Source organism: Citrus sinensis, chromosome 3 (assembly GCF_022201045.2).
Source record: "Citrus sinensis cultivar Valencia sweet orange chromosome 3, DVS_A1.0, whole genome shotgun sequence".
NCBI classification, from domain to species: Eukaryota; Viridiplantae; Streptophyta; class Magnoliopsida; order Sapindales; family Rutaceae; genus Citrus; species Citrus sinensis.
This window is the reverse complement of record NC_068558.1, coordinates 30604860-30616819: the sequence shown is the minus strand read 5'-3', so window position 1 is coordinate 30616819 and position 11960 is coordinate 30604860. Positions and strand designations below refer to the sequence as shown.

Below are 11960 nucleotides of genomic sequence, written 5' to 3'. Positions count from 1 at the left end.
ATACATGGAGTAAATCATGGCCATCGGATTAAAAACAGTTTGGACGCTCAGGATTGCGCCACGTCATCAGTCAACAGTCCACGGTTTGACCACGCGGATGAACAGTAACACGGTTTGACCCGACTTTGAACAGTAACGCGGTTTGACCCGGATGAACAGTAACGCGGTTTGGTTGAAAATAATCCTGTGTGATGCATGCACCGTACACGAGATTTTTCGTCCACTGATATGCTGCCATTTCACCATCAACAGTACATAAGAATTTTAGCCCAACAGGATCGTGACACCTCATCAGTCAATGCCACATCATCGGTCAATGCCACGTCATCGATCCGTCTATGTGAACAGTGTCGTGAACAGTAACGTAGACAGTACCGTATACGTGAATAGTACCGTACATGTGAATAGTGTCATTTTTCCTTTTATGCTCCTCCTAAGGTTTTCGACCGTCCTGAGTTCAAAAGTGATGTCCGTTTTGCCGTCTGATCTCTCCTTTATTGTGAAATGACTATAATGCCCCTAAAATACATAAAATACTTAATTAAAATAAAACACATGTAATTAAATCACAAGAAGGTTAAATATATAAAAGTAAGGGTTGTTAGTAAGACTTAAAATGTAAAATGACGGTTTTCTCCTTTATAAATATGCATTTTCTAACACTCAACAATCTTGCCGGGTATAGGTTGGGTCATGACATTATGGTATCAGAGAGGCTCCGCGTGTCCTCTTGAGCGATGGTGGGGCAAACCTCAGCGAAGACGCTGAGTCCCCAAGGGGGGGTGTATGTAACACCCTAGGCAAATCCCACATTGGCAAAGCACAGGAAAGATGCTGGGTTTATAAGGGGCGATCCACACCTTAATTGGCAAGACGCGTTTTGAGGTGTATGGGTGCCCCAGGAACAAAGCCGTGTGGGCCTTGTTAAGGCCCAAAGCGGACAATATCTTGTTAGGTCTAGGTTGGGTCATGACAAAGTGTTTGTCATGCAATTTGGCTCAGAAATTTACTGAAGGAGTTGAGTTTGCCACAAGAAGAGCTAAGCGAGATTTATGTTGATAACAAACCAGCAATTGACCTATCCAAAAATCCAGTCTTTCATGATCGAAGCAAACACATAGATACTCGCTATCATTTCATAAAAGAGTGTAGTGCAAGAAAAGAAGTGCAAGCCAAGTATGTAAAATCACAAGATCAAGCAGCTGATATCTTCACCAAGCCGCTCAAGCAAGAAGACTTCGTAAGATTCAGAAGTTTGCTTGGTGTCACAGGTTCAAGTTTTGGGGGGGGGGGGGGTTGGATCATAAACTTGATCCAAGATTAATAAATTCAAGCCCAACTCATGGAAGGTTCCATGAGTAGGTATGGTTGGTGAGGTTTGAATTATTTGTGTTAGGTGTGGTAGGTGAAGATGAATGATTATTAATTTTTTGTAATTTCTTATTTGAATGGTTGTGATTCGTTTGTTTCATGTATAAATACCCCCTCTCCTCTTTGGTTTATGCATCAAGTGAAGTAACAAAATCTCTAAGTTGTAGGGAGTAAAAAATAAGAATTGTAGTTGGTGAGAAGTGTTGTTGAATAAATAAAATAGTGTGTTTCTTGTGTGTTTTATTTGTTAATTCTCCAACAGTGATTGGTGCATGAAGAGCAAAATGGATTTTGTCATAATATTTGCCTTTTCTATCCAAACCCATATTTGATTGGCTTTTGAGTCCCACTAGTTATTGTCCCTTTTGTTTACTATTGAGATTCTTAATACCAAATCATTGATGGAGATGCTTGGAAAATGATCGTCTAAAATCCTAATTACGGTAGTGTTACAATATTTTTAATTACGGAAAATAATGATAATGTCATCATCTTGATAACATTTAATGTTAATAATTAGTTAACATTCAATATCGCTAGCATGGTATATGTACTACTAAAAGTACAATTATTTTTTTCCTTTTAGTTTATAGAATTAGCAGTTAGATATTGATTAGAATGGCATGGATTAGCCTATTATATAACAGAGTTCAGATATTTAGATTAGCCATTTATATAACTAGTAACAGTTCAAAATCCCCCATAGGAGCAGTAATAATGTTATTGAGATAAAACCACGTCATGAATTCATTTTATTTTATTTTTTCAAGTTTTATTAAAGGGGAAGGAGCATAGCGCAAACATTATTTTTAACTCATATCTTTTTTAGGAGTTCAACTCGAATGACTAATTAAACAAAGAAACTGAAAGTCGTTCAACTGCATTTTAAGGTAAATTATAAATAATGTTATCCTAATTAGAAAATAGGTAATGAGACTTTAGTGGTCAAGAATATTGCTGGTCTTGAGTCACTGCTTTGGTTAAAAACAATAATTTTTTTTTTGAACAATTTTTTTTCAACAATTTCAACTTTTTGATATAATTAAACGAATGTCATAAAGGGATTTTTGTTCGTGATGAAAGTTAGACATTGCAAGTACATCATTTCATGGTAGCAAAATCTTTTTTATAAAAATAAAAAAATAAAAATTTGACCGAAGTTGTCCACTCCAATTTCCCAGAAAAAGAAAAGGCTGTGGTGACTTTCCTATCTGTATCTTGGGTTTTAGATCATTTGACAAAATACACAGCAGTTGCAATACATTAATAATCAAATTAATAATTACAGCATGCTGCATGCAGTGATCTGAAATCTGGCCTGATGGATTCTTTCCTTTTATAATCATTTACAAATTCTCAATTTTCTTTGGCTTTTGTTTCTACTTTTAGCTTTAAAAATTTTCCCATATCTTTTTTCTTCATTGAAGCAATCTGAATCATATCTTTCACTTCAGTTTTCTTCAGTACTTTTGACTTAAAAGCACCTAAAATTTTCAATCGTGTATTGGCTTCTTTCTCAGTTTGCATTAACATTTCATGCTATTAAAGTGCTGGACTTGTTTGAAGAAATTTAAAATGATATTAGGTCTTACTCTTTCCGCATGCATGGTGAATAGAAACCTAAAACGTGAAAGAGATTTTTACTCTTCAATGTGATGGGGATATAAAGTGCTAGCTTCTTCACTTCAAAGTTCAAATTATAGGGAGTGGGCACATATAATTTCATTTATGATTAGGAAGCTATAGGGAGTGGCTGTCAATTAAAATGTTAGATTAAAGAAACCTTACACATTAAACTTACAATTGAAATATCAGGCGTAGAACTTGAAATGTTAACTTGATACGTATATCAAGAAGCACCTATTAGTTTAGTAGTTCTCATCTCAATATTCAATTGGCTTGTGGGGATAAAATGCTCTCAAATTAGAGAGTAAATAATGCCACTTTGAGCTTGGAATTAATGAACTAGCTAGATGTAGAGGGTAGCTAGGTTTAGTAAACTTATTCCAATGTCCTCATTGAGAATAAAGAATTAAAAATAAAATAAAACATTTTTACATACATCTTACTTAACATGTCTTTCTTTTTATGTCTATGTTTGTTTATCCATGTAGCTGAAGACTGAGGGATCATGAAAACTAATGAGATAACATAAATGATATTTAATAAAGAAATAAAATTGTTTATTAAACTTCAGCTCCCTCTTTTCTTATTCCTCTCTTTTTTTCCCCAAAACAATTTCAAACAATTATGCTAAATAATTAGAAATTTATGTGTTATGCACGTAGCAGCATAAGGTCAACCATTGATAGGTACAAGAAGGCGTGTTCGGATAATTCAAATTCTGGCACTGTTACTCGGATCAATGCTCAGGTAAATAATTCATTAATTTAAGCTATAAATTCAGGCTTTACTAGGAATATATGCTATTATGAAAAGGTTAAAAAAGAAAAAAAGCCAACTAATTATCATTGGTTACCACATAGCTAGCATTGAAATAAAAAGTTCCCAATAAAAATTAAACTTCTCCAGTTACATGTGACCCATGGAAACAGTACTATCAGCAGGAGTCAGCAAAGCTGCGGCAGCAAATTCAAATCTTACAGAATTCGAACAGGTATTTTCAATTATTTCATCAACAATCATTTTCACATTAGGTGTAGTTAATTATTTATTCCAAAATATACAATTTCAATTGGTTATCTCACTCTTGACTCCTCATATCGGCATCTGATGTGTGATTCTCTGAGTTCTTTAACTGCAAAGGAGATTAAGCAACTGGAGAACAAGCTTGAGTGAGGCATCACTAGGATCAGGTCCAAGAAGGTAACTAATTAATTGCATTATGCATGCATGAAATCAACCAAAAAAAAAAAAGAAAAAATTGAATTTGAGCAATACACCATTGTTTTGCAACAATACATTGCATAAACTTTAACGATATACGTTCAGTATATGTAATTTATGTCATTTTGAAAATAATTTGTTGCTTTGTCTGTTTCCTAAAATTGAGTTCTTGCAGAAAAGGGTAATAATTAAAGTTCATTAAATCCTGTTTAGCCTTTTTTTTCGTTTTCTTCCAAGCTTTTATGGAACTCTGTGACATTTTCATTTTCATAGGAGGTTGAGCTGGAAAATGAAAGCGTGCGTCTCCGATCAAAGGTATGCAAATCAATCCTTTGTATGTATAATGCATTTGTTCTCGCCCTCTTCCAAAATTTCAGCACGTTATTAAAATTTCATTGTTTCTGAAACTCAGATAGCAGAAATGGATAAGGTCTCAGCGAGCAAACATGTCGACTGGGCAAGAGCTGAATGCAATCCATACATTAGCTTCTCGGAATTTCTTCGGTCCTGCTATTATCGAGGGTGGCGGCTCTGCTTACTCTCACCCGAACAAGAAGATACTCCATCTCGGGTAATTAATTCTCCCATCACATTTCATTTCTATGAGCTCGTGTTGCGCGTGCATCAATGTTTTCTCCCGTTTGCAAGAGATCAAGCTTGTGGCATCTCAATACGAGATCTACGATCAGACTATCATTATCTACTGAATGTGTGTGCTACTTGATACCTATTTTTGAAACCAACAATATATGAAATTGGATGAGTTTATGTGTAACCTAATTACTTACGCTGACTTATCATTGGCATCTTCTCTTTGGGCGACCAGTTATTATGCTGAAACTTAATATCTATAAAACTTTCAAAACTGAGGCTGTATGATGTCGAAGGATTTGCATTATGTATGAGGTAAATAAAGATTGTGTCATATGTGCATAAATAAATTGTAACGCCCACTTTTATTTATTTATTTAATTTTTTCTTTTACCCTTATTAAATTGAGTAGGATAGTTATTATTGAGTGTTTGTGTGTGAGTAAAATTTATCAAATTGGTTTAAATAAGTTAGGTAAGTTATTAGTTTTTATTAAAAAAAATATTTATTAATTACCAAGTATTTAAGAGGAAGTCATCTTTTTAAGAAGTCTGTCTTTTATTTTCTACATCGTTACAAACCCTAGAAAGAAAAGAAAGAAACATAAATCTTTGGAGAAGAAAAAGAAAGTTTTATAACTTCTTTGCATGGATGCCATCCTTGGCCATACCGAGACATTTGACAATTTCCTTGCCGACAAACTCAGAGCCAGCAGACAAATCAAAGAGTCCTGCAATGGCTCATAACATCAATCTACTTACCATCACAACATCAACAAGCATGGAATGGAATATCTAGGCACCAACATTAGCAAATTACCGGGGGTGTCAATGACATTAACAACTTGGCCATCTTTGAGCACGGTTGTCTTCATTTCACAAGTTGTAGTAACACCAGACGAGCCAGCACTCGCCTTGAAGGCTCTTCTTCCGAGAATACTATTGCCCGTCGCACTTTTGCCATTGCCAGTACGGCCAAGTAAAACCACAGTGCGCTCCCCATTAGATGGAGAAGTAGGCTTCCAATCACCATCAATCACTCTTTCTCCCATCCTAAAAAAAAATTCAATTTACCTGCAATGCATTTACAATATCAAACCACTTTCACATTGAATTCACTTTTTATCCTTTAACAATAAGAAAGGAAAATTTAGTTACCATACCCATACAATTTCACTCCATTAAAACTTATATTTGTTATTACTTTAAATATTATCCAACCGAACATGAATAAATTCATAAAAAAAATTAAAAATAAAAATCATTCAGACCCCGACGACATAGTTAAATTTATAATCTTAATAAAATATTATGAATTAGTATATAATCAAGCACAAAATCTAAACATCATCAGTTAATTAATCAATTATGCCTATGTATAATTTAATTTAATTATGCTTGTTTTGGCCCAAATTATTGAAAAAACAAACGACGACGATGAATTTTGCATAGTGGCAGACCCAGATACTTAAATTAGGGGGCTTAGTTCAAAACATTTTATTTAATTTGGGGTTTTTTTTAATGTTCACACGAATACATTTTAAATCTCATTAACTCAAATTTCATTACTTTCTTTTAAATTTTAAATAATAATAGTAATAATCTCTTTATTTTAAATGCATGAAAGTATCATTTTTCTAAGTAATTTTCAAAAACTATTTATAAAAAAAACAAAATAACGTGGCTATTGGGATTTAAATCAGGATTTTAAAACCATCAAATAATACTCTTATCATTGAACTATAACTCTTTTGTTACATAAAAAATGTGTCCAAATTGTTTTATTTAATTCTTTAGAAGGGGCGTGGGGTACATTCAAAAGAAAATTTCTTTTAGAAGGGGCGTGGGATACATATAAGAGAGTTTAAATATAAAGTTGAGAAGTAAAGAATGTAAGAGATTTTAAATAGAAAGTTGAGAAGTAAAGAATATAAGAGAGTTTAAATAGAAAGTTGAGAAGAAAAGAATCTAAAAGAGGAATGAACATGCAATTTCCCTCTTTTGCCTTTCATTATTTTGTCACTTTTATTATTAAGGAAGTTGTTAATTTTTTTCTATTAAAACTAATATATATAATTTATTTATTACTAGTTTTATAATATAAAAAATTCATTTAATTTATAATAATTATAAATAAAAATTTATTTAAAAATAAAAATAATACTATTAAAAAATTATTGTCTATTATAAAAGCAATACTCCAATTCCCCAGAAAAAACAAAATTTTACTTAAAGATTTAAATTCGATAAGTGATACGAGTTTAAGTCAATATTTTCAAAATGAAAAAATTAAGATTTTGTAGAGAAGATCTCAACAAGGGCAAGCATCTCAAAATACTTCCAATAATATTGGCTAATATTTTGATGATATTGGAGGATCTAATAATGATCTCCTAGATTATTAAATAATTGTTCTAATTTATGCTAGTAGTAGTAGTAGCTTTTTTAATTTGTTAATTTAATTTTGTATTTTTAATTTTGTAATATGTAATCTAGTAATTAATGTTATTAGCATTTTATTTTTATTATTAATTTTTGTGTTGAATATTTTTTATTTAGAATATAGTATAATATTCAAAAATTAAAAATGAAATAAAAGTAATAACAAAAATAATAATAATAACTTAAAATATTATATAAAATAGGACATATATGTAAATAAAAATAATAATAAGGATATTTGAGACTTTTTCTCCCTAGCACTAAATGAATAGTGTTGCACCATATTTGGTGCAATACTATTCAAAACGCCATTTTGGTGTTGGTTTTGGTGTTACATTGGAGAAGCATTTTACACCAAAAATGATGTAAAAGGTGATTTGGTGTTAGTTTTGGTGTCACATTGGAGATGGCCTAAACTCCCCATAAGTAAATACGAAGGGAAATGAGGAATGCCAATTGCCCTTTGCCCCGGGCAACGAAAAATGAATCTTGTTAGTGCTTAAAGGCCTCTCCAGAGGAAAACACAACGGTTATGTGCGTCTAAAACTTTCCAATAAACAATATTCCAATTTCATTCTCAACCCAAATTGAAAATTAGTGTACCAAGTAATCAAAACTCTTTTTCAATTTTTCGAATTCAATACAGTCGGAACAAATTGAATGTGATGAAATGAAGGAGCCATTGCAGAGAACCAAAGTAGTGATTCATCATTTGCCTCCTTTCCTCTCTCAAAATGACCTTTTAGCCGTTTTCCACGATCACCTCAACAACGGTTACAATTGGTTTCACGTTCGACTAGAAAATTATGATGTGTTTGAGTTTTCTGAGTTGTTGAATGGACATGTGTTTGTTAATGAAAAGGGCAATTTTGCTAACCCTTTTTCTTTTACTTATCAATCTTAATTTGGTATGAATAGGTGTTGGTTGATTTTATAATCAAATAATATTGCTGTCAATGTGCAAGTATACACAACAAGTAATAAAGTGATGAGTATTCAAGATCGTCTCCACAAGGATTGATGTTACCAGAAATGTTGTAGCAATCACAATAGTGCAAACTAATTCAAATCTGAAGTTAACAAACCTAAAATGTGTTCGATCGTAATTATTGATTGTGAGAGAATAAAATAAACAAAACCACAATGAAATAAACTAAACTAAGTGTGTCTAAGATTCAAGTGAGAATATGGTAGTTGAATGATCAAACTCTCCTTATGGGCTGACTGTTTTTCATCAAGTTGACTCCAATTATTACGACAAGTGCTGCAGCACTAGGCAGAATTAATTTGCATCCTCAGTTGTCGCATATTGGAACTCTCATACCCTCAAATACACTAGCAATGATCAGTTGCTAATCTACTCATGATATGACTTTATGATCCTTTTTATCTCTCCACCCTAAAAGGTGAGCACTTATGTCTAGTGTGTCACAAATCTTAACTTCAAGTATTGCCCTTATGGGATTCAAGATAACTTAATCCAGGAAACTTAACTTAAGATCAAGTAATACTCTAATAATATCTGCTAAAACATGCCATTTTACTGCTCTATCTTAATTGAAACTATTAAATGGGTGGTCAACCGAAATAACAGTTATATTAATAATAACTACTAGAGTATAATGCTACAGCAATGACATAACAACACATAAGAACAGTCAAGAACCCATTGGATTGTTTGTCACTCAACTACAAGCAAATCTAGTTCATATTCTGAATAAGAAAAAAAACATAAATATGTTGTTTACGGGATACATTAGAACAGTCAAAGGAAGAAGATAAATATAAGTAGAGCACAGTGAAAGACAAATCCGAATAATTCTGCAAGATTCTTCAATGTTACCAAAACAGTACTCTTCAATTCCGATCTTCTTCTCTTTTTCTTTCTAATGATTTTTATGATAATTTTTTGTCGCCTTTCTATGTGGTGCACACCTCTCTTTTATACTGCAAACTAGGGTAAACCAAAAGTCCATAGGTGTGCATGAGTTAAATTAGAAAACATGCAAATCGCGATTCTACAGCTGACCCGCACCTAAATTTTCTCCCGCATTGCTCCCAGATTGCTATAGCACTGATTGCTCTAACATCCGCTACAACACTGCACTATTCCCGATTGTACTTTACTTCTTTTGCAGCTATCTTCTTTCCTCCTTTTGCTCATCCACTGTCTCACCATCCTCTCATGAATTAAGACTTTCTGAAAACCTATAATTATGCACCTGTTTTTAGCACCAATTACTTTGATTCAAACAAAACTTATTAAATCTTAACTAAAATGAATGTTTATGCAAAATATAACTAAAATGTAATAAAAACACCTTATTTGTTCTCTAAGTGATTTTGATTTAAGTTTAGAATTGATATAATAACTCTCATTTCCTAGAGTTATCACATCCCCAAATTTAAACCATTACTTGTCCTCAAGTAATGACAACATACTAATACTTCACACAAACAATCATGCAAAATAACTTTAGCTCTTTTATCAAATTTGCAAGGATTCTTCCACCTTCAGATCACCATCCCAATCATGCAACGTGACCATAGTAAATCAGTTCTAGACTTAAGCTTCTTTTTGTCCATTGTGTGTGTGTGCTACTTTGATTGTATTCTAAAGATGCTATAACATCACCAAGAGACTGCATGAATTTCAACAGTGATAAAACTTTATTCATATATGGGGTAGCATAAATTTCACATACTAGAACTGTGATGATTTTAAAATTGAGAAACTGGAGAGTATTCAACCTCCTCACTGCAATATTTATTTTTTATGTGAATGTCAATCAATTGTAATGATGACACCCAATTACTCAAATCATGCATAGATCACAATTACTGTAGCAATATCTGTAATATAGTCTTATCTAGGCATATCTTTTACTCAAGACTGAACATGGGGCTCATGAACAGACCTGTCTACTCAATGCCTTAGACAGAGGACCTTTTTTTTTTTAAATGCTACAGCATTACTCTTAACTCTTGCTACCTTTGAAGACAATTCTGCATATGGGGTACATACTCAGATCTGGTTATTCAGCAACTTGAGTCATTAGAACAGAGTTTATTTCATAGATATCACAGTCAATCAACTTACTTCCCCCCCTCAAACTTAATATCTTTTCTATTCTTTTGGCTTTGGTTTAGCAATCTCATACAATTCAACCAAAGTCTAAGTGTCAGGTTATAATTTCAACCTCCATCTATAACTATCTCTACTTAGCATTCTCATAAATCTTGAATAACACTCACTGTATTTTCATTAGGTTTTCAAATCCATACACAAATATTATATAACAGAGCTTCACACAACACACAACACAAGCATACACATAAACATAAATATTTGGAAACACAACCCCCTCAAATTTGAGAGTTGTTGTCCTTACAAGCAGATAGAACAAAGGTACACAAGTGGACAAGGACATGGAAGACATTAGAAAATACCACACAATTTGAAAAACATACTGAAAGAAATTTTTTTTAACAATAAATTAACTAGCAAGGAAGGGATACTCTCCTGTGGTTGGGACTGCTGCAAATGACGGGATGATATCAGTGCTTCTTGGATGCACTGCGCAGCTTATCATTTAGTGAAACTTATGGGGAAATGGTTGGCAATGTCTTTGTCTTTTTCGTCATTGGGCTGGCGAGAGGAGTTGCGGCTGGGGTAGGTTGCGCAGTTAACACCAACCTGGTCTGTTTTGGTTGAGGCGAGGCTATTGTAGCAGTGCCTTTAGACGTACTGCCTTTTCTTTTGCTAGATTGTCACGGACTGGTACGAACAGGTTGGCTAAGAATCTGCTGTTTGGTTTCTGCAGGTGTAGGCATAACTCTGGTTATTGCAGTAGCCAGCTCTGCATCAATTTGCTCCATTTCATCTTCAGTGGCAGGAGGTGTTGCTATTTTTGCCTTGCCCTTGCCCTTGCCCTTGCCCTTGCCCGCAAGGATTGGAATGGAAGGTTCCTCTTCAGGGTCTTCTTTTTCTTCTTCTTGAATGATGTGTCTTTTCCTGATTTTGGAATGAGTTGGAATGGAAGGTTCCTCTTTAAGGTCTTCTTCTGCCTCTTCTTGAATGATGTGCCTTTTCCTGATTTTGGAATGAGTTGGAATGGAAGGTTCCTCACGTTCTTTCTCAAAGTTCTCCTATGCCTCTGTGGGTGAGCTATCAGTTGCAGACTTGTCACCTTCTTCCTCAGGTTAATAAGATATTTCAGCATCTTCTGATTCTACTTCTGCTTGTGGTTCGGCTGTAGCTTCTTTTTCTAGTTCATCTATGGCAGTGGCTTCTTCACTGGCTGATGCTGGAGCACATGTGGTGTTGGTGTAAATTGTACTGCTGGAGAAATGAATCAGGGAAGTTCCGGTGGGTGTGTTTCATGTACAGAGCAAATTGGTGTAGTTGGTTGTCCAGGTGTTGTAGATAGCTCTAAAACTAATCGTTTTCCCTCTGTTCAGCTTCAGCACATTAAGTTATACTGGTGCTGAGTGCCTGGATTGTTTGTTCTAACCCAATAGCTCGTCTTGCTCCTATTACAGCAGCTGGTTTGGTTGTTGTTTCAACACTCTCACCAGAAACTCTCTCAATGGTACGTGCCGTAAAGGCACCATCATTCTTGATATGGTCATCTCTTGCGTCAAGACGAACATCGAATACTACACAAATGCTGGTGATGAGTGAAGGAAATAGCAAAGCAGCAGTTTTGT

At 33.9% G+C, this 11960-nt stretch overlaps 1 pseudogene; it reads left to right on the top strand.

Moving 5' to 3' along the window:
- Positions 1–3642: 3642 nt before the first annotated feature.
- On the top strand, positions 3643–4793 carry LOC102614054 (agamous-like MADS-box protein AGL11; annotated as a pseudogene).
- Positions 4794–11960: the final 7167 nt, after the last annotated feature.